This window comes from Oncorhynchus gorbuscha, linkage group LG15 (genome assembly GCF_021184085.1).
Source record: "Oncorhynchus gorbuscha isolate QuinsamMale2020 ecotype Even-year linkage group LG15, OgorEven_v1.0, whole genome shotgun sequence".
NCBI lineage: Eukaryota > Metazoa > Chordata > Actinopteri > Salmoniformes > Salmonidae > Oncorhynchus > Oncorhynchus gorbuscha.
The window spans coordinates 42690147-42711911 of record NC_060187.1 but is presented as its reverse complement, the minus strand read 5'-3'; the positions used below and the strand labels follow the sequence as shown (position 1 = coordinate 42711911).

Sequence of the window (21765 nt, the reverse complement as noted above, 5' to 3'; positions counted from 1 at the left end):
TTTACAGACGGTAGGCAATTAAGGACACAGTTATGAAAACTTAGGGCACTAAGGAAGCCTTTCTACTGACTCTGAAAAACAGCAAAAAAAAGATGCTCAGGGTCCCTGCTCATCTGCGTGAACATGCCTTAGGCGTGCTGCAAGGAGGCTTGAGGACTGCAGATGTGTCCAGGGCAATAAATTGTGATGTCCGTACTGTGAGACGCCTAAGACAACGCTACAGGGAGACAGGATGGACAGCTCATCATCCTCGCAGTGGCAGACCATGTGTAACAACACCTGCACAGGATTGGTACGTCTGAACATCAGACCTGCGGGACAGGTACAGGATGGCAACAACAACTGCCCGAGTTATACCAGGAACGCACAATCCCTCCATTAGTGCTCAGACATACCGCAATAGGCTGGAGAGAGGCTGGACTGAGGGCTTCTAGGCTTCTAGGCTTGTAGGCCTGTTGTAAGACAGGTCCTCACCAGACATCACCGGAAACAATGTCTCCTATGGGCACAAATCCACCGTTGCTGGACCAGACAGGACTGGCAAAAGTGCTCTTCACTGACGAGTCACGGTTTTGTCTCACCGGGGGTAATGGTCGGATTTGCGTCCTCTGAATGGGAGACTAAGCTGCCCGACTAGAACTAACCAGAAGGGATGGCTAGAATCAGCTGACTGAAGCTGGCTGTTTGATCTGTTAGCCAAAATCCATCTCGTTCCATCTTCTCCCACTGCTGGCCACTGGGCTTTCTCTTATCACCATATTTTGTGGTGAGTGGAAATGCTAACCAGATGCTTCAGATTTATACATCCGCTGAAACATCTGACTTATTGTTCTAACTGTGCTAGCACTCACAGGGAGCATCACGAGCAGTGATGACATCTCCATGTCATTCAAAAACATGTCAGACATTGGATGAAGGTAAAAATGTAATGTCTTCAGCTGCAAATTATTGAGATAAAAATCGGCCGCAGCTACAATTATTTAAATAATTTGATGGATGTTTGGTGCACAAAAGAGATGACTTAAGTGTCTTATTAGAAATGTTCAAATCTGACTTCTCTATCTGGCCGTCTATGGAAATTGTCTTTCTGGGCTGGGAGTCAGTCAAATTGCTTTGCCGAGGCAAAACTTTAGGAGCAGTCGAAACTGTGCTGTCGACCTGAGCCCTGGCCTCTTGGTTCATGTTCTCACTAGTTACCACAATCATTTAAAAAATATATATATATATATTTGTATTTGTATATATATACATATATATACAAATACAGTTTGGACACACCTACTCATTCCAGTGTTTTTCTTTATTTTTACTATTTTCTAGACTGTAGAATAACAGTGAAGACATTACATCTATAAAATAAAATTAATGCGTTTGAGCCAATCAGTTGTGTTGTGACAAGGTAGGGGTGGTATACAGAAGATAACCCTATTTGGTAAAATACCAAGTCCATATTATAGCAAGAACAGCTCAAAAAAGCAAAGAGAAGCGTCAGTGGTTCCCACAGTGAAGTATTGAGGAGGAGGTGTGATGGTGTGGGGGTGCTTTGCTGGTGACACTGTCTGTGATTTATTTTGAATTCAAGGCACTCTTAACCAGCATGGCTACCACAGCATTCTGCAGCGATATGCCATCTCATCTGTTTTGCGCTTAGTGGGACGAGCATTTGTTGTTCAACAGGACAATGACTCAACACACCTCCAGGCTGTGTAAGGGCTATTTGACCAAGAAGGAGATTGATGGAGTGCTGCATCAGATGACCTGGCCACCACAATCACCCGGCCTCAACCCAATTGAGATGGTTTAGGATGAGTTGGACCACAGAGTGAAGGAAAAGCAGCCAACAAGTGCTCAGCATATGTAGATGTGTCCAAACTTTTGACTGGTACTGTATATCTGTTGCTTTTATATTGTTTTTGTAAACAGTTAATTTGTTTGTGGGACCAATACATTGGATATGCCTAGGCTAAATGTTCAGGCACTTTGGAGAGGTTGAAAAAACACTTGGATGGTCCCTGTATAGCCCTGACAACACCACAATGTTTGAGAGAGGTTTGTGTTGTGGAAATGTAGTTTTAATAGTGAACAATAACTTTTAGGCATATCCAGTGTGCAAAAACAGTGCGATTACCACATTTGGACACTTTGATGAGGTTGAAAGGACGCTTGAATGTACCCTGGATACCCCATTACACCACCACAATGTTTGAGTGAGGTTGATATGGTAGAAATTGTGCTTTTATATTAAACAAATAGCATTTATGTCACGCCCTGGTCTTAGTATTTTGTGTTTTCTTTATTTTGGTTAGGCCAGGGAGTGACATGGTTTATTATGTGGTGTGTTTGTCTTGTTTTTTTTGTAGGTATTGGGATTAAGGTATAGTGGGTTTTTCTAGAAAAGTCTATGGTTGCCTGAAGTGGTTCTCAATCAGAGGCAGGTGTTTATCATTGTCTCTGATTGGGAACCATATTTAGGCAGCCATATTCTTTGAGTGTTTCGTGGGTGATTGTTCCTGTCTCTGTGTCGTTTCACCAGATAGGCTCGGTCACTTTGGTTTTTCTTTTTACTTGTTAGAGAAGAGAAGAGAAGAGAAGAGAAGAGAAGAGAAGAGAACGCGCGCCATTCTCCTTGCGGAGATGGTGCTAAATACATCAACATGGTCGGTCCCTGGGATTGGGCTGGCCAACACGATTCGGTTTGCTTGGAAGGAAAAGGAGTTGGAGCCTTTAGGACGAATCTTTTGGAAGGATAATATTGATGGGGATTCTAAAGCTGATGGTGAAGGACGTGTTTTGTTTCCAAGGCAACTCATTGGAGGGAGCATACGACGTGGCACTGTATAGAGGAAAAACACGATGATATCCTGAGAAGGGCAAGAGCAGTGGGAGGTGAGAGGCCGATGTGCCACTACGAAATAACAAGCCTGGCGAAGAATAACTTTAGGGTTGTAACTGTCAACATTTACAACCCTTACGTTAAGGACGAAGAGGTGAGGGCTTTTCTGGGGAGATGCATGGATAACGTCTCCTCAGCAAGGCACCTCAAAGACTCCCTTGGGTTTTGGAATGGGAGGAGAGGCTTCCAGGCCCTCCTCAGAGAGGACCCAAAGGGACATGGTGGCTACCTCCATCCTCTTGCTATGTTCTCCCTAGGGGCTGACAGGGGGATGTTGTTTTATGCACGTCAGCCCCCATTTTGCAGGCGCTGTATGGCCTACGGTCACATATTCGCCTCGTGCAGTACAAGAAAATGCAGATTTTGTGCATCTGAGGATCACGAGGCGAGGGATTGTGACAAGCCTAAGACGTGCCATGGGTGTGGCTCGTCAGCACACCTGTGGCGGGGGTGCCCGTCAGGATTGTAGGGGTAAACCCAGGATGCAGGGCACCCCGGAGCCAAACACTATTCCTGCATCCTGGGATGGTGTGATGGAGGAAGAGGGGGGGATGTCGGGATTACGGATGGTGTTCTCACCGGTAGATATGGAGCAGGGGAGCATCGGGTGAGTCTCCTGTTGTTTTTTTTCTGTCTGGGTTTAGAATTTGAGTGTATTACATGTTTTTATTTTTTCATAAGGGGGAGTCTGTTTGGGGTGTTGGGGGGTGCACTCATCGGGGGTAGGGATTCTGTGTGGGCACAGGGAGGTAAAAGTGGAGGAATCTTTTGTGGTAATGCAGGGGAGGGTTTTAGGGGTGGATGTCACGATAAGGGATTGTAAATTTAGATTAGTGGTGGTGTATGGGCCACAGGTGGTGGCAGACAGGAGGGAGATGGTGGACTGTCTGACGCCCCTGTGTGTCACAAATAGGAAATTAGTGATAGGGGGGGGATTTTAATACAGATTTAGGAAGAGGGGGATAGCAGTGCAGGCGCCATTGCCAGGCTAATGGCTTGCCATGGTCTGGTAGATGGTGGTCTGCACACTACTCCGAAAATGGCCGGTCCTACATGGCGCAACTCCAGGGGGGTTGAGCGGAGGCTCGACTATATTTTTGTACCCAGGTCTTTGGGTAAGTTGTCTGGGCGGATGTTGCCTGTTTTCTTTTCGGATCACGACGGGTTGCTCCTGCAGGTGGGGTCGCCAGACTGCCTCTTTGGTAGGGTGTACTGGAAGTTAGATCAGGATGTGCTGGAGGAGCAGGCTTTTGTTGACTGGTTTTATGGTTTCTTTTGGAGGCTTGAAGGCCTCCGGTCCATGTGCGAGGGGGTGTTAGAGTGGTGGGAATTAGTTAAGGTGAGGATTAGGGCTTTTATAATAGGGTATTGCAAGAGGAAAAAAAGGGAGGAGAGGAGGTGGATCGTATCCAAAGTTTAATTGAACTCTAGTACGAGGCAGGCAACCTCGGCGGGTCGTTTGACTGGGAGAGATCCGCAACACTAAAGGCGCAGCTCAGGGAGTTGCAGGAGCGGAAAGCTCGAGCTTTCCTGGAGCGTGCGCATAGTGGCTTTCTAGAACATAATGAGACTTGTTCTGCTATGTTCTTTAAGTCGGTTAGGGCCAGACAGAGTAGGAAGGTAATGCATGGCGTTAGGGAAGAAAATGGTAGTATAGTTAGAGAACCAGAGGATATGGTCAGGGTGACAACTGATCATTTCCAAGGTTTATTTAAGGAAAGGGAAATAGAAGTAGAGCAGGGAAATGTGTTTTTAGAACACTTGTCCAAGCGGTTGCCGGAGGACATTAGAGAAGTGATGGAGGCCCAGATCTCACTAGAAGAGGTTGAGAGCGCTCTTAGGAGGATGGGAAAAGGGAAGGTGCCTGGGATGGATGGGCTGCCGGCTGAGTTTTATCTCAAGTTTTGGGGTATACTTGGACCAGTGGTCCTCGAAGTCTTGAAGGCCATCCTTGAGACGGGGGTCCCGGGGGGATCAATGGCTGTTGGTGTGCTGTCACTTTTATATAAGAAGGGGGAAGTAACAGACCTTGGCAACTGGCGGCCGTTGACCATGCTGTGTGTAGATTACAAGCTACTTGCAAAGGTTTTAGCAGACCGGTTGCGCACAGCCCTTCCCTACGTCGTCCATGAGGATCAGACGTGCGGGGTAGAGGGCCGCTCTATTAGATGGAACCTACAGTTAATCTGGGACTCCATTGCTTGGGTTGAAGATAGAGGACTGCCTTTAATGGTAGCAGCGCTAGATCAGGCGAAAGCCTTTGATCACGTGAATAGATCCTTTTTATTCAGAGTGTTAGGTCGATTAGGATTTGGGGAGAAGTTCATAGGATGGATTCGTACATTATATGTCGGAGCGGGGTGCCGAGTTAGTGTAAATAGTCACTTGGATGACGTTTTTGACCTCTCGTCTGGGGTCAGGCAGGGGTGCCCACTCTCAGCTCTCCTCTTCGTTCTGTACATGGAGCCTCTGGGGGCTGCCATTAGGGCAGACACAGGGGTGGAAGGTTTGCTGATCCCTGGAAGTGGTGGGCTGCGTGTTAAGATGACGCAGTACGCCGACGACACTTCCTTGCTGCTGTGCAAGGACTCGTACCTGACAAGGTCCCTTGCCATCTTTGGGGATTTCACCCGAGCGTCGGGAGCGGTTCTGAACCATGCAAAGTCTTCCGTCAAGTTTTTCGGAAGATGGCGCGGTAGAACGGATGTGCCCGGGGGGTTATCTCTCAGTGAGGGGGCCCTGAGGATTCTCGGGGTCCATTTTGAGACCTTCGGCTCAGCGACGCTAAACTGGAACATGTGTATCGCAGTGGTACAGAGGAAGCTAGCAATGTGGAAGGCTAGGTATTTGTCTTTTATGGGCAAAGTCCTGGTCCTAAAGGTGGATGTTTTGCCGTCTCTTTTGTATTTGGCGTACATCTACCCATTGCCGGCTTGTCTGAGGAGGCCTCTAGTGAGGCTTGCGTTTCAGTTCATGTGGAGTGGCAGGTGCGAGTGGGTCGCCAGGGCACGCATGCTCTGTCCCATCGGGGAGGGAGGTAGGGGGTACCACATTTCCCCCTCAAGCTGGACGCAATTTTTGTTTCTTTCTTGTTAACGGAGCTTGCTCATCCAGTGATCCACCTGTCCGGTTACCTCCTGCGGGTGTTCTTCTCGTAATCAGGCGAGAAGCGTAATGGTGTGGTCTAACACGGGTCCTCGGGCGGAACAGCTGCCGTGGCACTTTGGTCATGCGTGCGCACCCTGAGGTTGAAGTTGCCCGAGTAGGTTTAGATCACAGGCACCTGTACGAGGAGGTCAGAAAGGCAGGGAGTCCTGCGCCTGTAGTGGGCATCTCGGAAGTGGCCTGGGAGGGAGTGCAGGCGCGGGGTCTAGACAACAGGCTCAAGGACCTGAATTGGTTGAGCCTCCATAAGTGCTTGCTGGTACGTTCCGTCATGTACCGGTATAGTTTGGTGCAATCCCCCACCTGTCCAAGATCCTCTTGTGACTGGGAGAAGACTGTGCGCCATGTCTTTTGGGACTGTGCCTTTTCTGGAGTAGTATGGGCTAGGGCACGTGTGTTAGGTTTGGTAAGGGGGGGATTTTGTATTGACGTGGGCCAGGTTAGAGAGGTGTAGGGAGAGCGAGGGACAGATAGGGACAAGTTTCTGCTCTGGCTTCTCATGAGTCTCTTTAAACGGGGGCTGTGGGAAGCCAGGCAGAACATGGTGAAGACAGGGAGAGATTGGGGGGTGGAAGGGATAGTGAGGAGGGTGGAAGGAGATTTGAGGGGGAGGATGAAGAGGGAGAAGAAGTGGGGGCAGCATGCTGCTCGGGAGAGGTGGAAGGGGGGTTTAGGGCTGGGTGTCATTTAGATTTGTAAGGGGATAGAATAGGGACGGGGAGATGGGGAAAGGTAGTTTGTAGGGTGACGGGGAGGGAAGATGCTCCCCTGAGGTTTTGTTTGGGGTTTTTGTTTAGTTAAATTAAAATACCATTATTGGAGTATGTATGAAAATTAGGAGTTGTAAAGAATGAATGGTATTGAAGGTAATAAATTATTTTTTATTTAAAAAAAATAGGCTGTTTAGGTTTTCACGGTACGTTTCTTGTTTTGTTATGTTCGTGTTCTTTCTTAATTAAACACGTATCAAAATTACCACGCTGCATTTTGGTCCGATCCTTGCTACACCTCCTCTTCAGAGGAGGAGATAGAAGAGAACCGTAACAATTTAGGGATTGTAAATATGTAATGGCACTGGAATGATCTAATTTACAGAAATATGCCACTTTGCTCATTTGTAGTTGTTAGGTCTATTAATCACATTTTTTTTCTGATATTGTTCACATGTTGCAGAAGCCATCTGTGTTTCCAGCTCTAGTCATCAATAATTCACTTATAGCTTGTCAATAAAATATTACTTTCAAAATAAACTAAATAAAGGTTATTTTGTGTGTGCTTGATCTTGTGTATTCTGAACTATGTAACTCCTATCTTCTGATAATTTCCTCATAATATCCCAGATGTCGTCTTTCCAAATATACCAAGTTTTTGCATGTCAGAATCATGTAATTACACATAAATAGCAGTTACCTGTGGGTACGTCTATTTCAAATCAAATCCAGTTTTATGTGTCACATTGGCCGACTACAACAGCGAAATGCTTACTTACAAGCCCTTAAGCAACAATGCAGTTAACAAAAATAACTGTTAAGTATAAAAATTGATAAGAAAAAAATAACAAATAATTAAAGAGCAGCAGTAAAACAACTGTAGCGAGGCTATATATATAGGGGGTACCTGTGCAGGGGCACAGGTGGGAATCGACATTTTGCCATTACATTTAAGAGGTTGTATGATCATGATAGTCTATAAATAGTTGCGTTCTGCGACCCCCCCCCCCAGCACTTAATACTGTAGTAACCCGGACAGACAGCAGCTGTGTGTTATGTGTTATGCTGTTAGTTGGTTGTGTTGTACTTACCAGTACCCAGTGCTAGTGGGGTCCGACATGCCAATCAACCTGCTATCTGCCAATCACGGGAATGCCTGGAATGTTCTGATGCACCATCCTGGTGGTTGGTGGAGTGGCGTGGAGGTTAAATTTTTTATATATATATATTTGAGAATTTTACCCCCTTTTCTCCCCAATTTTGTGGTATCCAATTGTTAGTAGTTACTATCTTGTCTCCTCGCTACAACTCCCGTACAGGCTCAGGAGAGACGAAGGTCGAAAGCCATGCATCCTCCGAAACACAACCCAACCAAGCCGCACTGCTTGTTAACGCAGCGCGCATCCAACCTGGAAGCCAGCCGCACCAATGTGTCGGAGGAAACACAGTGCACCTGGCACAACTAGTACTGCAATGCAATGCCCTAGACCACTGCGCCACCTGGGAGGCCAAGATAAGACCATGTTTGGCCATTGTTCTCTCTCTTACGTCTGGCCTTCACAAGAGAAGGTCATGGTTGTTTTATACGGGTATCTTTAATTTATTTGGCGTGGGCTGCGGCCGAACAGTAGCCTGTGTGGAGTTGGGTTAATAAACCGTGAATTCGTAATATCAATCAACTGTCTGGACAATTGTTCCTTTACGATCTAGCCAGGTCATTGGTGTCAGAAGTAAAAACTTAGATAAAAGTTAGCCAGCTAGCTAGCTGACCACTGTGGCTAGCTAACGTACGTGAGAACTGGGGTTGAAAATGCTTCGAGGGAATCCGAAAGTGGAGGTAGGGGACGATTATGACCAAGGAGGTGCGTGTGCATGGACGTCGGAGGATCTGGCTGAGGAGATCGCCAGGGCATCGGATCACAGAGGCTGCTTGAGAGAGACGGCTAGAATGATGGCAGTTGAAGCGAGCATGAGTGCTTTGTCGACTGTGCTTCGCGTGGATTCTGGTGGGTGGACCGAAGGGGTGACGTTGACTCTGCAGGACGAGGAATCTGGAGTTCAGTATGTAAACAAATATGGCGGCACCCATTCCCGATTGCGTCCGTATCTGTTAAGACCCCGAAGTACTCTGGTAAGGCGGATTGGGAAGCTTTTCAAGCTCAGTTTGAACTGTTAGCTCATTTTGGGGGGTGGTCGAATGAAGATAGGGCACTGCAGTTGGCTTTATGCCTCACGGATGATGCTCTGGCCTGTTTGATATTGATTAGCCCCGAGGACAGACGTGATTATGGGGCTTTAGGTGGAGCACTGAGGAGGCGATATCGATAAGTGGACTGGAGGTAGGGCATGAAGGGGATAACGAATCCAATTGTTTGTCTCACCTGTTTATGGAAAGTACCTGCGTAATTGCGTACCCAACTCACTCAGGTGCTTCGCTATATCACTTTTGACATTGTCCGTAAACTTGAGTTCATTTGCACACAAAAATCTAACAATGATGGAAAGACCTGTGTGTTGTGTTGATTAGTGTAGTGTCAACAACTCAGCCACTGCCAGCTAGCCTACTTCAGCAGTACTGTATCATTTTAATCCTTTTAGTCAATAAGATTCTTGCTACGTAAGCTTAACTTTCTGAACATTCGAGACGTGTAGTCCACTTGTCATTCTAATCTCCTTTGCATTAGCGTAGCCTCTTCTGTAGCCTGTCAACTATGTGTCTGTCTATCCCTGTTCTCTCCTCTCTGCACAGACCATACAAACTCTCCACACCGCGTGGCCGCGGCCACCCTAATCTGGTGGTCCCAGTGGGCACGACCCACGTGGAGTTCCAGGTCTCCGGTAGCCTCTGGAACTGCCGATCTGCGGCCAACAAGGCAGAGTTCATCTCAGCCTATGCCTCCCTCCAGTCCCTCGACTTCTTGGAACTGACGGAAACATGGATCACCACAGATAACACTGCTACTCCGACTGCTCTCTCTTCGTCCGCCCACGTGTTCTCGCACACCCCGAGAGCTTCTGGTCAGCGGGGTGGTGGCACCGGGATCCTCATCTCTCCCAAGTGGTCATTCTCTCTTTCTCCCCTTACCCATCTGTCTATCGCCTCCTTTGAATTCCATGCTGTCACAGTTACCAGCCCTTTCAAGCTTAACATCCTTATCATTTATCGCCCTCCAGGTTCCCTCGGAGAGTTCATCAATGAGCTTGATGCCTTGATAAGCTCCTTTCCTGAGGACGGCTCACCTCTCACAGTTCTGGGCGACTTTAACCTCCCCACGTCTACCTTTGACTCATTCTTCTCTGCCTCCTTCTTTCCACTCCTCTCCTCTTTTGACCTCACCCTCTCACCCCCCCCCACTCACAAGGCAGGCAATACGCTCGACCTCATCTTTACTAGATGCTGTTCTTCCACTAACCTCATTGCAACTCCCCTCCAAGTCTCTGACCACTACCTTGTATCCTTTTCCCTCTCGCTCTCATCCAACACTTCCCACACTGCCCCTACTCGGATGGTATCGCGCCGTCCCAACCTTCGCTCTCTCTCCCCCGCTACTCTCTCCTCTTCCATCCTATCATCTCTTCCCTCTGCTCAAACCTTCTCCAACCTATCTCCTGATTCTGCCTCCTCAACCCTCCTCTCCTCCCTTTCTGCATCCTTTGACTCTCTATGCCCCCTATCCTCCAGGCCGGCTCGGTCCTCCCCTCCCGCTCCGTGGCTCGACGACTCATTGCGAGCACACAGAACAGGGCTCCGGGCAGCTGAGCGGAAATGGAGGAAAACTCGCCTCCCTGCGGACCTGGCATCCTTTCACTCCCTCCTCTCTACATTTTCCTCCTCTGTCTCTGCTGCTAAAGCCACTTTCTACCACTCTAAATTCCAAGCATCTGCCTCTAACCCTAGGAAGCTCTTTGCCACCTTCTACTCCCTCCTGAATCCTCCCCCCCTCCTCCCTCTCTGCAGATGACTTCGTCAACCATTTTGAAAAGAAGGTCGACGACATCCGATCCTCGTTTGCTAAGTCAAACGACACCGCTGGTTCTGCTCACACTGCCCTACCCTGTGCTCTGACCTTTCTCCCCTCTCTCTCCAGATGAAATCTCGTGTCTTGTGATGGCCGGCCACCCAACAACCTGCCCGCTTGACCCTATCCCCTCCTCTCTTCTCCAGACCATTTCCGGAGACCTTCTCCCTTACCTCACCTCGCTCATCAACTCATCCCTGACCGCTGGCTACGTCCCTTCCGTCTTCAAGAGAGCGAGAGTTGCACCCTTTCTGAAAACCTACACTCGATCCCTCCGACGTCAACAACTACAGACCAGTATCCCTTCTTTCTTTTCTCTCCAACTCTTGAACGTGCCGTCCTTGGCCAGCTCTCCCGCTATCTCTCTCAGAATGACCTTCTTGATCCAAATCAGTCAGGTTTCAAGACTAGTCATTCAACTGAGACTGCTCTTCTCTGTATCACGGAGGCGCTCCGCACCGCTAAAGCTAACTCTCTCTCCTCTGCTCTCATCCTTCTAGACCTATCGGCTGCCTTCGATACTGTGAACCATCAGATCCTCCTCTCCACCCTCTCCGAGTTGGGCATCTCCGGCGCGGCCCACGCTTGGATTGCGTCCTACCTGACAGGTCGCTCCTACCAGGTGGCGTGGTGAGAATCTGTCTCCTCACCACGCGCTCTCACCACTGGTGTCCCCCAGGGCTCTGTTCTAGGCTCCTATTCTCGCTATACACCAAGTCACTTGGCTCTGTCATAACCTCACATGGTCTCTCCTATCATTGCTATGCAGACGACACACAATTAATCTTCTCCTTTCCCCCTTCTGATGACCAGGTGGCGAATCGCATCTCTGCATGTCTGGCAGACATATCAGTGTGGATGACGGATCACCACCTCAAGCTGAACCTCGGCAAGACTGAGCTGCTCTTCCTCCCGGGGAAGGACTGCCCGTTCCATGATCTCGCCATCACGGTTGACAACTCCATTGTGTCCTCCTCCCAGAGCGCTAAGAACCTTGGCGTAATCCTGGACAACACCCTGTCGTTCTCAACTAACATCAAGGCGGTGGCCCGTTCCTGTAGGTTCATGCTCTACAACATCCGCAGAGTACGACCCTGCCTCACACAGGAAGCGGCGCAGGTCCTAATCCAGGCACTTGTCATCTCCCGTCTGGATTACTGCAATTCGCTGTTGGCTGGGCTCCCTGCCTGTGCCATTAAACCCCTAAAACTCATCCAGAACGCCGCAGCCCGTCTGGTGTTCAACCTTCCCAAGTTCTCTCACGTCACCCCGCTCCTCCGCTCTCTCCACTGGCTTCCAGTTGAAGCTCGCATCCGCTACAAGACCATGGTGCTTGCCTACGGAGCTGTGAGGGGAACGGCACCTCAGTACCTCCAGGCTCTGATCAGGCCCTACACCCAAACAAGGGCACTGCGTTCATCCACCTCTGGCCTCCCTACCACTGAGGAAGTACAGTTCCCGCTCAGCCCAGTCAAAACTGTTCGCCGCTCTGGCCCCCCAATGGTGGAACAAACTCCCTCACGACGCCAGGACAGCGGAGTCAATCACCACCTTCCGGAGACACCTGAAACCCCACCTCTTTAAGGAATACCTAGGATAGGATAAAGTAATCCTTCTCACCCCCCCCTTAAAAGATTTAGATGCACTATTGTAAAGTGGCTGTTCCACTGGATGTCATAAGGTGAATGCACCAATTTGTAAGTCGCTCTGGATAAGAGCGTCTGCTAAATGACGTAAATGTAATGTAAATGTAAGAGCTCCAACTTCTTAATCATGGCCTCAATTTTGTCCCTGTAATCCTAGATTCAGATCATTCAGGCAAGGAAAACATCACCGAGACAGGCCAGTCGTGTGAGAAACTCGTCATCATGCAAGTGGTCAGACAAGTGAAAATGATGGTCATTAAAGAACTTGAAGCTCGTCTCTCAATTTTAAAAAACGTGTCTACTTTTCCCCTTGTTAACCAGCGCACTTCTGTATGTTGTAAAGCGTTACATAGTCGCTGCCCGCATCGTTGCATAGTGCAGAAAATACACGAGAGTTCAGGGGCCTTGCTTTAACAAAGTTAACCATTTTCACTGTAGTGTCAAACGTCTTTCAAGCTGTCAGGCATTCCCTTGGCAGCAAGAGCCTCTCGGTGGATGTTGCAGTGCACTCAAGTGGCGTCGGGAGCAACTGCTTGCACTCGCGTTACCACTCCACTATGTATCACTGTCATGGCTTTTGCGCCATCAGTACAGATACCAACTCATCTAGACCACCAAAGTCCATTTTGATGTCCTGGTTTCCAGTGGTTTGCAGAAGGGGATGTCTTCCTTAATTGACCCCCCATAAACGTAATGGACATATACCAGAAGCTGTGCCATGCCCAACACGTCTGTTGACTCATCCAGCTGTAATGTATAGAATTCACTGGCTTGTATGCAAAGCAGTAATTGTTTTAAAACATCTCCTGACATGTCACTGATGCGTCGTGAAGCAGTGTTGTTTGATGAACGCATTGTCTGTATAGTTTTTTTTTGGCTTTTTCCCACAGCATTCTTCCAGCCATATCTGCGGTAGCAGGAAGAATGAAGTCCTCCACAATAGCATGGGGCTTGCCTGTCTTAGCCACTCGGTATCTCACCATATAAGACACTTCTATCCCCTTCTTATTAATGGTATCTGTTGCTTTTATACATGTCTTACTACTCGAAAGTCATATTAATTCTCGCTCAAAACTCCTGTGGCTTATTTTTCAAATTGGCATGTTTGTTTCTAAATGTCTGCGCAAGTGTGAAGGTTTCATCGAGTTGTGAGATAGTACTTTTGCACATATAACACACTGTGGCTGAGGACAGGCACTACTCCCAATATAAGTGAACCTTAAATCAATGTAGTTCTTATCATATTTGTGCCTCTTCGATGGTCCAACGTCCCTGTCTGTTGTTCAGTGCTTTCCTGGGTAAGGGGGCAATAGCTGTTGAAGGAACTGGTCCAAGGTGCAACGTGGTGAGTGTACATTTTATCTCTAACTCAAAATGACGCAGACAAAACTATAAACAAAACAAACCGTGACGCTTCAGGCTATCAAACAACGTTAACTTCCCACAAACACAAGTGGGGAAAAAGGGTGCCTAAGTATGGTTCCCAATCAGAGACAACAATAGACAGCTGTCCCTGATTGAGAACCATACCTGGCCAAACATAGAAATTGAAAATCATAGAAGCACCAAACATAGAAAGCCCACCACAACTCATGCCCTGACCAAACCAAAATAAAGAGATAAAAAGGATCTCTAAGGTCAGGGCATGACAGCTACTCAGGCGAGACAAATAAACTCACCCAAATGTATAGCCCCACTGTTTGAAAATGTGAAGACATTTAAAAAAAAAAAAGATATATATTTTTTTGTTTAAATGTGAATTACATTTTTATTTGGCGTACCCCTGACGGCATTGTGCGTACCTCCAGTTTGGGAATACCTGGTCTAGGCTATAGATTTTATTTTTGTTCAATGTTTTTTAAAACTTCTGTCATGGTAGGGTTCTTGCTTTTGTTTCACTTTAAAAGTGAATTCTTTGATATGCCTTGAGATTATGTACTTGATTTATCAGGACTTTATCAAAGCAATCTAATGTCTCCATTTTAGGTGTTCGGAACTTGTACATTGTGAAAATTAAGAAGTGTACAGAGCACTTTGTGCATTGTTAAAGGAAAGAACTGTACAAAGTGAAGAAGTGTACTAAGTGCTCACCAACATGTGTTTGTGCTAGAAAATACTGGTAGGCACTCTGATAACAAACCTAACTGTAACATTGTAAATCTTAATCCCTGAAAGTCTGTGTGGTGTTTAGCAGGTGTCCTCCATGAAACCTGTAGAGATTAAGACCCAATGCTCAGGCACTAGCATGGACCCCAAGATCTCCTCTGGGGAACCCCCCCCTTCTTGGCCTTTATCAACAACAATGACCTGTGGGTGGTCAGCATTGAGACCGGGGAGGAGAGGAGACTCACCTACTGCCATAAAGGTTGGTGTAGCAGTATTGCTTCCATCCCTCTCCTTGCCCCTACCTGTGCTTGAACCAGGGACCCTCTGCACACATCAACAATTGCCTCCCGCGAAGCATCGTTACCTATTGCTCCACAAATGCAGACCAAGGAAAACAACTACTTGAAGGTCTCAACGCGAGTGACGTCACCGATTGAAACGCTATTAGGGTGCACCCCGCTATTAGGGTGCACCCCGCTAACTAGCTAACCATTTCACACCGGTTACACTGGCACGGTACTAACACAATAAAAAAAAATTGAGACTGATGCTAATTCACTTTCAGAGTTCTGTTATTTATCAATTTGATTGATTTCTGTTAAATTAAAGGTCTACAACTTATCTGAAAGGGTGCTCTTTTAGGGTAATTTCGAGAATACACACAGGCCTGCATTTCGTTTGCATTACATTTTCATGTGCATATATATATTTTAATCAAGTTGATTCTTGTAAGGTCAAACGAAAGGGCAGCATCATTTTAAAACAAAGTGGACAGCAGGGGGCGGTCTTCTGACAGTGCATGCGTTTCTACCTTTCTTAGGGCTTAGTTTGACTGCTTCACGGGCTACTGATGGTCACCAGCTACTCCTGAAGGTGACTATCTTTATTTTTCTGGGATGCGTGTCCTTATTCTACTTTGTTTCCCTCTACCAGAGATATATCTTTTGACTGAACAGGATCTTTATTATTGAAGACCAAGTCCACTAGGTTAGGCCATTCTACAATCCACTGTAACACAAAGCACGTTGGCTTTCGGGCACATATTTGCTGTTGAATAAAACGGCCAACTCAATAGGTTCGTCTCGTTCTCTTTCAGACCCGGGTGGGGGGGGGGGACCCTCCAGTTACTGTACGAGGAGGTGGATGAGTCAGAGGTAGAGAATTCATGTTCCCTCCCCAGCCCTGGAGGAGCGCACGGCGGACGTTTACAGATACCCCCGCACAGGTCCGCTGTCTCACCCCTATCCCAAATGGCCTTGTTTTTTGGTACTGATTCATAACTTTTTCTTGAACTGTATTAGTTACAATCTACATTTTCATGTGGGGAATATTGTGGCTAGGCAGAGTTGTACCTTGTGTCGTCCTGCTATCAATTTTCCTTCTTAGGGAGTAAGAATGCTCAAATTACCCTCAAAATGGCAGAAATCCAAACCAACCATCTTGGCAGAGTAAACATATCTTCTTAAGTTGTCATGGTTTTGATCTGTGTTCGTATGTTTGTCTATTCATATTCTGTATGTCTACCTGTGTATTCTGTATGTCGCTTTCTGTTTATATATTTTTGGTCTATGTATTCTGTATGTCCCTCAATGCCTATCTGCCTGTGTATTTTCATGAGTCATTGTTATTCACCAGATTGTGAGCACCCAGGACAAGGACCTGGTCCTGCCGGTCACCACCCTGTTCCCCGGGGTCGAGTACATTGCCCGCGCCGGCTGGACAAGACGGCAAATAGTTCATTCTAAAGACTGGAACAGACACAACTAACCAAACCTATGTCATGGAACGGATTGTATCTGTAAAGTAAAGGTGTAATTATTCCTATATATAAACCATTGAGTAAAGTGCTTGTAAAGATTAAAAAGGCGCCAAGCCTTGTGGTTTCATCTGCTAGATTTTTGTTTATTTATTGTAGCTTTATTTAAACATGTGAGTTATTAAGGAATGCATATTTACAATGATAGCCTGATCATGTGACTTAGGCCAGCACCACCTGGAGTTCCATTCCATCCCACACTCACCAGCAATCTGGACTAGTCCTCACACAATTGTGCTACCCGCAGGGCTGAAATGGCAAGTTACCCACTCCTGGTGGGCGACAGTTGTCTTGAGGCCTGCGCCAAGGCAAATGACACCGCAACCAGAAACCAACAGCCAATCAAGCTCCTCTCCTCTACATGTTTTATTCAATCATGTGTGGGTCGGTTATCTGTTGAACCGCACACATTTCTTCTCTCCAGAAGGGTAGCCTATGTCACGGAGCATGATCAATAAGCTAATTCGACTTACTTTGATTTTAAAAAATTGATTAAAAGTAGCTCTTTCAATTTCAAGACAATCTTTCTCTACGAACTAGTAAATATGGAATTGTTTGAGGATATTTAGAAACGTTAGCCAGCTAATGATTTGATACTGACTTGTAACATATCTCATTGCTCCTCTGTCCAGTGCATGGGCAGTGCTGCTGTACAGGAGTCAGCAGAGGCTCCAGCTGGTCCTGCAGCCCCCGGGTCTGTTCATCCCTGTAACTCAGGACCAGGCCCAGAGGGAGGAGAGTGTGGAGGCTGTGCTTGAGGGGGTCCACCCCTTCATCATCTGTGAGGAGATCACTGACATCTGGATTAAAGTAACTCCGGCTTTGGCTCCAAGGTCTAGATTCTGACTTGAGATCTGAGCATGGAACTCAGTATGTAAAATAAATCATCCTGACTGCTTCCAGTGCCCTGATTAGCACAAAGTTGTAGTTACTTGCCTCTATCGGAAATGGCTGTTACTTGTAGTTTTTTGTTGGTTAGTTTGTTGTCACATGAATGTTAAGTTACCTACCTCTCTTCCAGTTATACGTGCTGAAATGAAACGCTTTTGTTGTCTTGAACTTTGAAACCAACGAAGGCTCTTTCTTTAAGGGCTCATATTATGTTGGTTCTTTGTTTGTTTCAGGTCTATGACGTCTTTTATCTCTTTGTTCAAACAAGCTATGAGGAGATCACCTTCCTCAGGGTGAATGAGTCCAAAACGTCTGCCATTTGTACAAGGTCACCACACTGTTACAACAGGGCTGTGACCAGTGGGCCAGAGACTACACTCAGACAACAGGCAGGAGAATACACTGTTGTTAGATGTTCTTTCTGGATTCTATTTCTGGCTTAATGGTAAAGATGTGAATAAGGATGCACCTTACAAAATCATTTTTTTGATAATGGGTAAGTCAACTCATTTAATCTACTCGTTGTTCCCTGCAGATTACTTTAAGTGCCCGATTTAAGGAGGCGGTTATGTTCACTTTTCTACTGGCTTTTCACCCTCACCACAAAAACGTGAATGTATCAATGCACAAGATGTTGACATGAATAAGCACACACTTACCTCACAAATTGAGACATCGGAATGGCGCTGCAAATTCAATGTTGCTTCTTCATCGTTTTTGAACGAGCCACTCCAAGGGCAGCTACATATATAACATCAACAGTATCTGCTCTCGCTATTGTGCCCTAAGGGCAAACGAGATCAATAGTATCTGCCCTTACTATACTGACTTCCTAAGAACAACAACATAAATACTATCTGCCCCTTCTGCTCTAGTAACTGCCCCAAGAGCAGCACAATGAACAGTGATATGCATTTGACATCATATTGATGTTGTTTTCTTCTCAGGGTGCCAAGGAGATTACATTCTACCAGAGACTTTTAATTTTTCAGGGAAGTCGAAGTTCCCGCTATACGGCATGTTGCGTAAACCACACAACTTGGTATCTGGCAGAGAGCACCACACCATCCCATTTGTGTGTTGAGGGCCCCAGGTTTGTTCAATTAAAATGTTATTATCCTGTAATATAGTCTGTTTGTCAGAGTTGGGATTTTATATATCTTATTTTATTATTGAACCTTTATTTAACTAGGCAAGCCAGTCAAGAACAAATTGTTATTTACAACGACGGCCTACCCCGGCCAAACCCTGACTCGGACGACGCTGGGACAATTGTGCGCCGCCCTATGGGACTCCCAATCACTGCCGGTTGTGATACAGCCTGGAATCGAGTATAGAACAAGAAGGTCCGCACAACGTTAAAGCTCCCAGTTCACCGCTTTATTGACAACGTTTCCATCCGAAACGGATCTTTGTCGGGTCAAACACACCGAGTGTTCACATCCCAAAATAAACACATTTCACCTCACATGACCATTGCGGACATGACGCATGGTGGGTGCAACAAACGTTTGTGTATCTCTAATAATTAAATAACAATGAGATGGGTGCATGTAATGGTTCCAGGAAATAATATATATTTACAAAATGACCAATTGGGTAACATGGACGGCAAGACAAATCGAGCCCGGGTCTATAGTCGTGTTGCCTCTAGCACTGAGATGCAGTGCCTTAGACCGCTGCGCCACTCGGCAACCCCAAAATGTATAAAAATAAAGATCATGTTAAAGGTTTTCTTATGTATGTTTTTAATCTTGAGCGGGTGTTTTTGTTTGTGCTCCAGGTGCAGTTAGTAAATAACTCGCACAAAGGAGTGAATTACTTGAGGCTGAACACGCTAGCATCACTAGGCTACTCCGTCGTTGTCATCGATGGAAGAGGGCTCAAGTTCGAGGCTCTGAAAACAAAATGGTAGCACAGTTTTACATCTCCACTGACATCATTGTTGTAGGTATTGACAAAATATGTGATTTCTCTATTGCCAGTTTATCAATCTGTATTAGCAGGGTTGTGTTCAGGAAGGCACAATGTGGCAACATCAAAAAGGACGTTCTTATTGGACAAGCCCAGATGGTACGTTCCCATTTCAACAAGGTTTTCTCCTATTTCGTGCCCTCTGAACAAGACTCAGTCCATGCGAGTCTTAACATTCCTTTCACACTTCTTGTGGGTCTCAGGGCCAGGTGGAGGAGCTGCAGTACTTGGCCGACAAGTACAAGTTTGTTGACCTAAGTCGCGTGGCTATCCACGGCTGGTCCGACGGCGGCTTCCTCTCCCTCATGGTCCTTGTCTACAGGCCCAACATCTTCAAGGTGAGGTGAAAGTTCAGTCTCCACTGAAGAACTTTAGGGGACTATTCTTTGGACTTGGTCACAATTTCACATCACACGCATTCTGTGTAAAAAAAATAAGAATATTGTGATGGCAGGCTGTGCAGTTCTATAACCTCGTACCATGAAAGGGTAGTAATGTGGCCCAGCCCTGGTAAAATCAACAAGTCTAAAATATTGACTCTAAAACTGAATTTAACACTACAAGGTCTTGACTGGTTGTAGCTATGATTACTCCTCACTCTTAACCAGTTAACATTGTCGACTCACAATCTCAAGTGATTTAAGCCTGCTTGACTTGAGCTGTCCTCCAGGTGGCCATAGAGGGCGCCCCTGTGACTGTGTGGATGGGTTACGAGGCGGGTTACACAGCGCTACATAGACCTGCCTGAGAACAACCAGCAGGGCTACGAGACCGGCTCGGTCGACCCTGCCCATAGACAATCTGCCTAGTGAGTGAGTCATCACGTTTCATTACAATTGACTGTCGATCTCAGGGTGCTTAACAGGCAGTAAGTAAAAGCAGCAGTAAGCACTCTCCAAAGTGCAGCTGTGCAGCACTGTCCTGCAGCACTGTCCTGCAGCACTGTCCTGCAGCACTGTCCTGCAGCACTGTCCTGCAGCACTGTCCTGCAGCACTGTCCTGCAGCACTGTTCATCCCTTGTGTTGGTATAGTCCTGATGGGATAGACTTGCTTGGAATGCATTTCAATTAGCTTAGTCCTAGATTTGTTTGTGCTGTAGAGCCCACTCTTATGACAATAACCATAGGAGTTGGCTATACTGCATTAACAGATCAAGGATCAGGCTAATTTTCGATTCGAGTGGAAATACTTTTTCTTTAATATTTTGTTTTCCAACCCAGGACTAACCTTTTACTTATTTTACACTGATTCCTTGATGAAACTGTACACTTTTCCCACCAATTTCCTGGGTTCTTAACTGATCCGCTGGGAAGCCTTATCTGCTACAGGTAGGAGGGTATTGGGTTTAGTTGTTCACATGTACAAGCCCATGTACGATGGGACACAACACACATTATAGTGTTTATTTGCGTGTGAGGCTTGCCTTCAGGGTAGAAAATGAACAGCGATTGATAAGAGAATTGAGTATGTGCGGTGGAACCGTTTCACAGGCTTTAGCTGAAATGTTGGCGAAAACAAACACACTATGAAGAAGAAACGAGTATGACTCATTTATTTTTCAAAGGAATCTTTTCATAGTATATAAACATCATCTTTGAAATGAGGAAGGTCGACGCATCCTTGCCGGGGCTTTCTCTTTTCTCCATATCTGATCCTTTGTCTCTATCTCTTCAGATCTACCCCGACGAGAGACACAGCATCCGCTGCCCAAAGTCTGGAGAGCACTATGAAATTATGCTGCTGCACTTCCTCCAGCAGTACCTCGAGGTCTGCAGTTGAACGGAAAGAGCCCACCTCTCCTCCCCCCATTGCCCAATGTCACCATTCCTCTCCACATACACACACTTTGTGCCCCACCACCTTCCGCCATTTGCATCCGTCTAGGGTTTACAGAGAATGGTGCGACAAACAGAAATGATCCAGTCAGCGGCAGTCCTGGGGCGAAAACAGCTCGTTGATGAGAGGTTGAAGGAGAATGAGAGGTTGAAGAAAAATTGTGCAAGATAACAGGCGAGCCACAAACAGACAAATAACAGCTCAGTACAACAGTGGGACGCACGACTCGTCGATCCTTGTTACGGATGAGCTATTGCAGCAGACGACACACCGGGTTCCACTCCTATCAGCTAAAAACAAGGAAAAAACGACTCCATTGGGAATGCGATCACCAACACTGGCGAATTGAGTGGAAAAGCATTGCCTGCTCCAATGAATCTCGGTTCTTGTTGCGTCAAGCTGATGACAGACTTAGGATTTGGTGAAAGCATGATCGACCCATCCTACCTTGTGTCGATGGTACAGGCTGGTGGCTGTGGTGTACTGCTGTCCAATCTGCAGCAACTGTGTGATGCCATCGTGTCAGCATCCAATTTGTAGAATCCACGCCCCGAAGAATTCAGGCTGTTATGGATGCTAAGGAAAGTCCGACCCGGTACGAGATGGGTGTACCTAATAAACTGTCTGGTGAGTGTAGTTGTGTATTATCAGTTATTTCACTAGGGGGAGCTGTAATGTTTGTTTATGATACTGTATTATGCCCTTCTC

General features: G+C 46.6%; 1 pseudogene; it reads left to right on the top strand.

Annotated features, from left to right (window-relative positions):
- LOC123997253 overlaps positions 1-21000 on the top strand; it is a 29883-nt pseudogene extending 8883 nt beyond the window's left edge.
- The last annotated feature ends 765 nt before the right edge of the window (positions 21001-21765 follow it).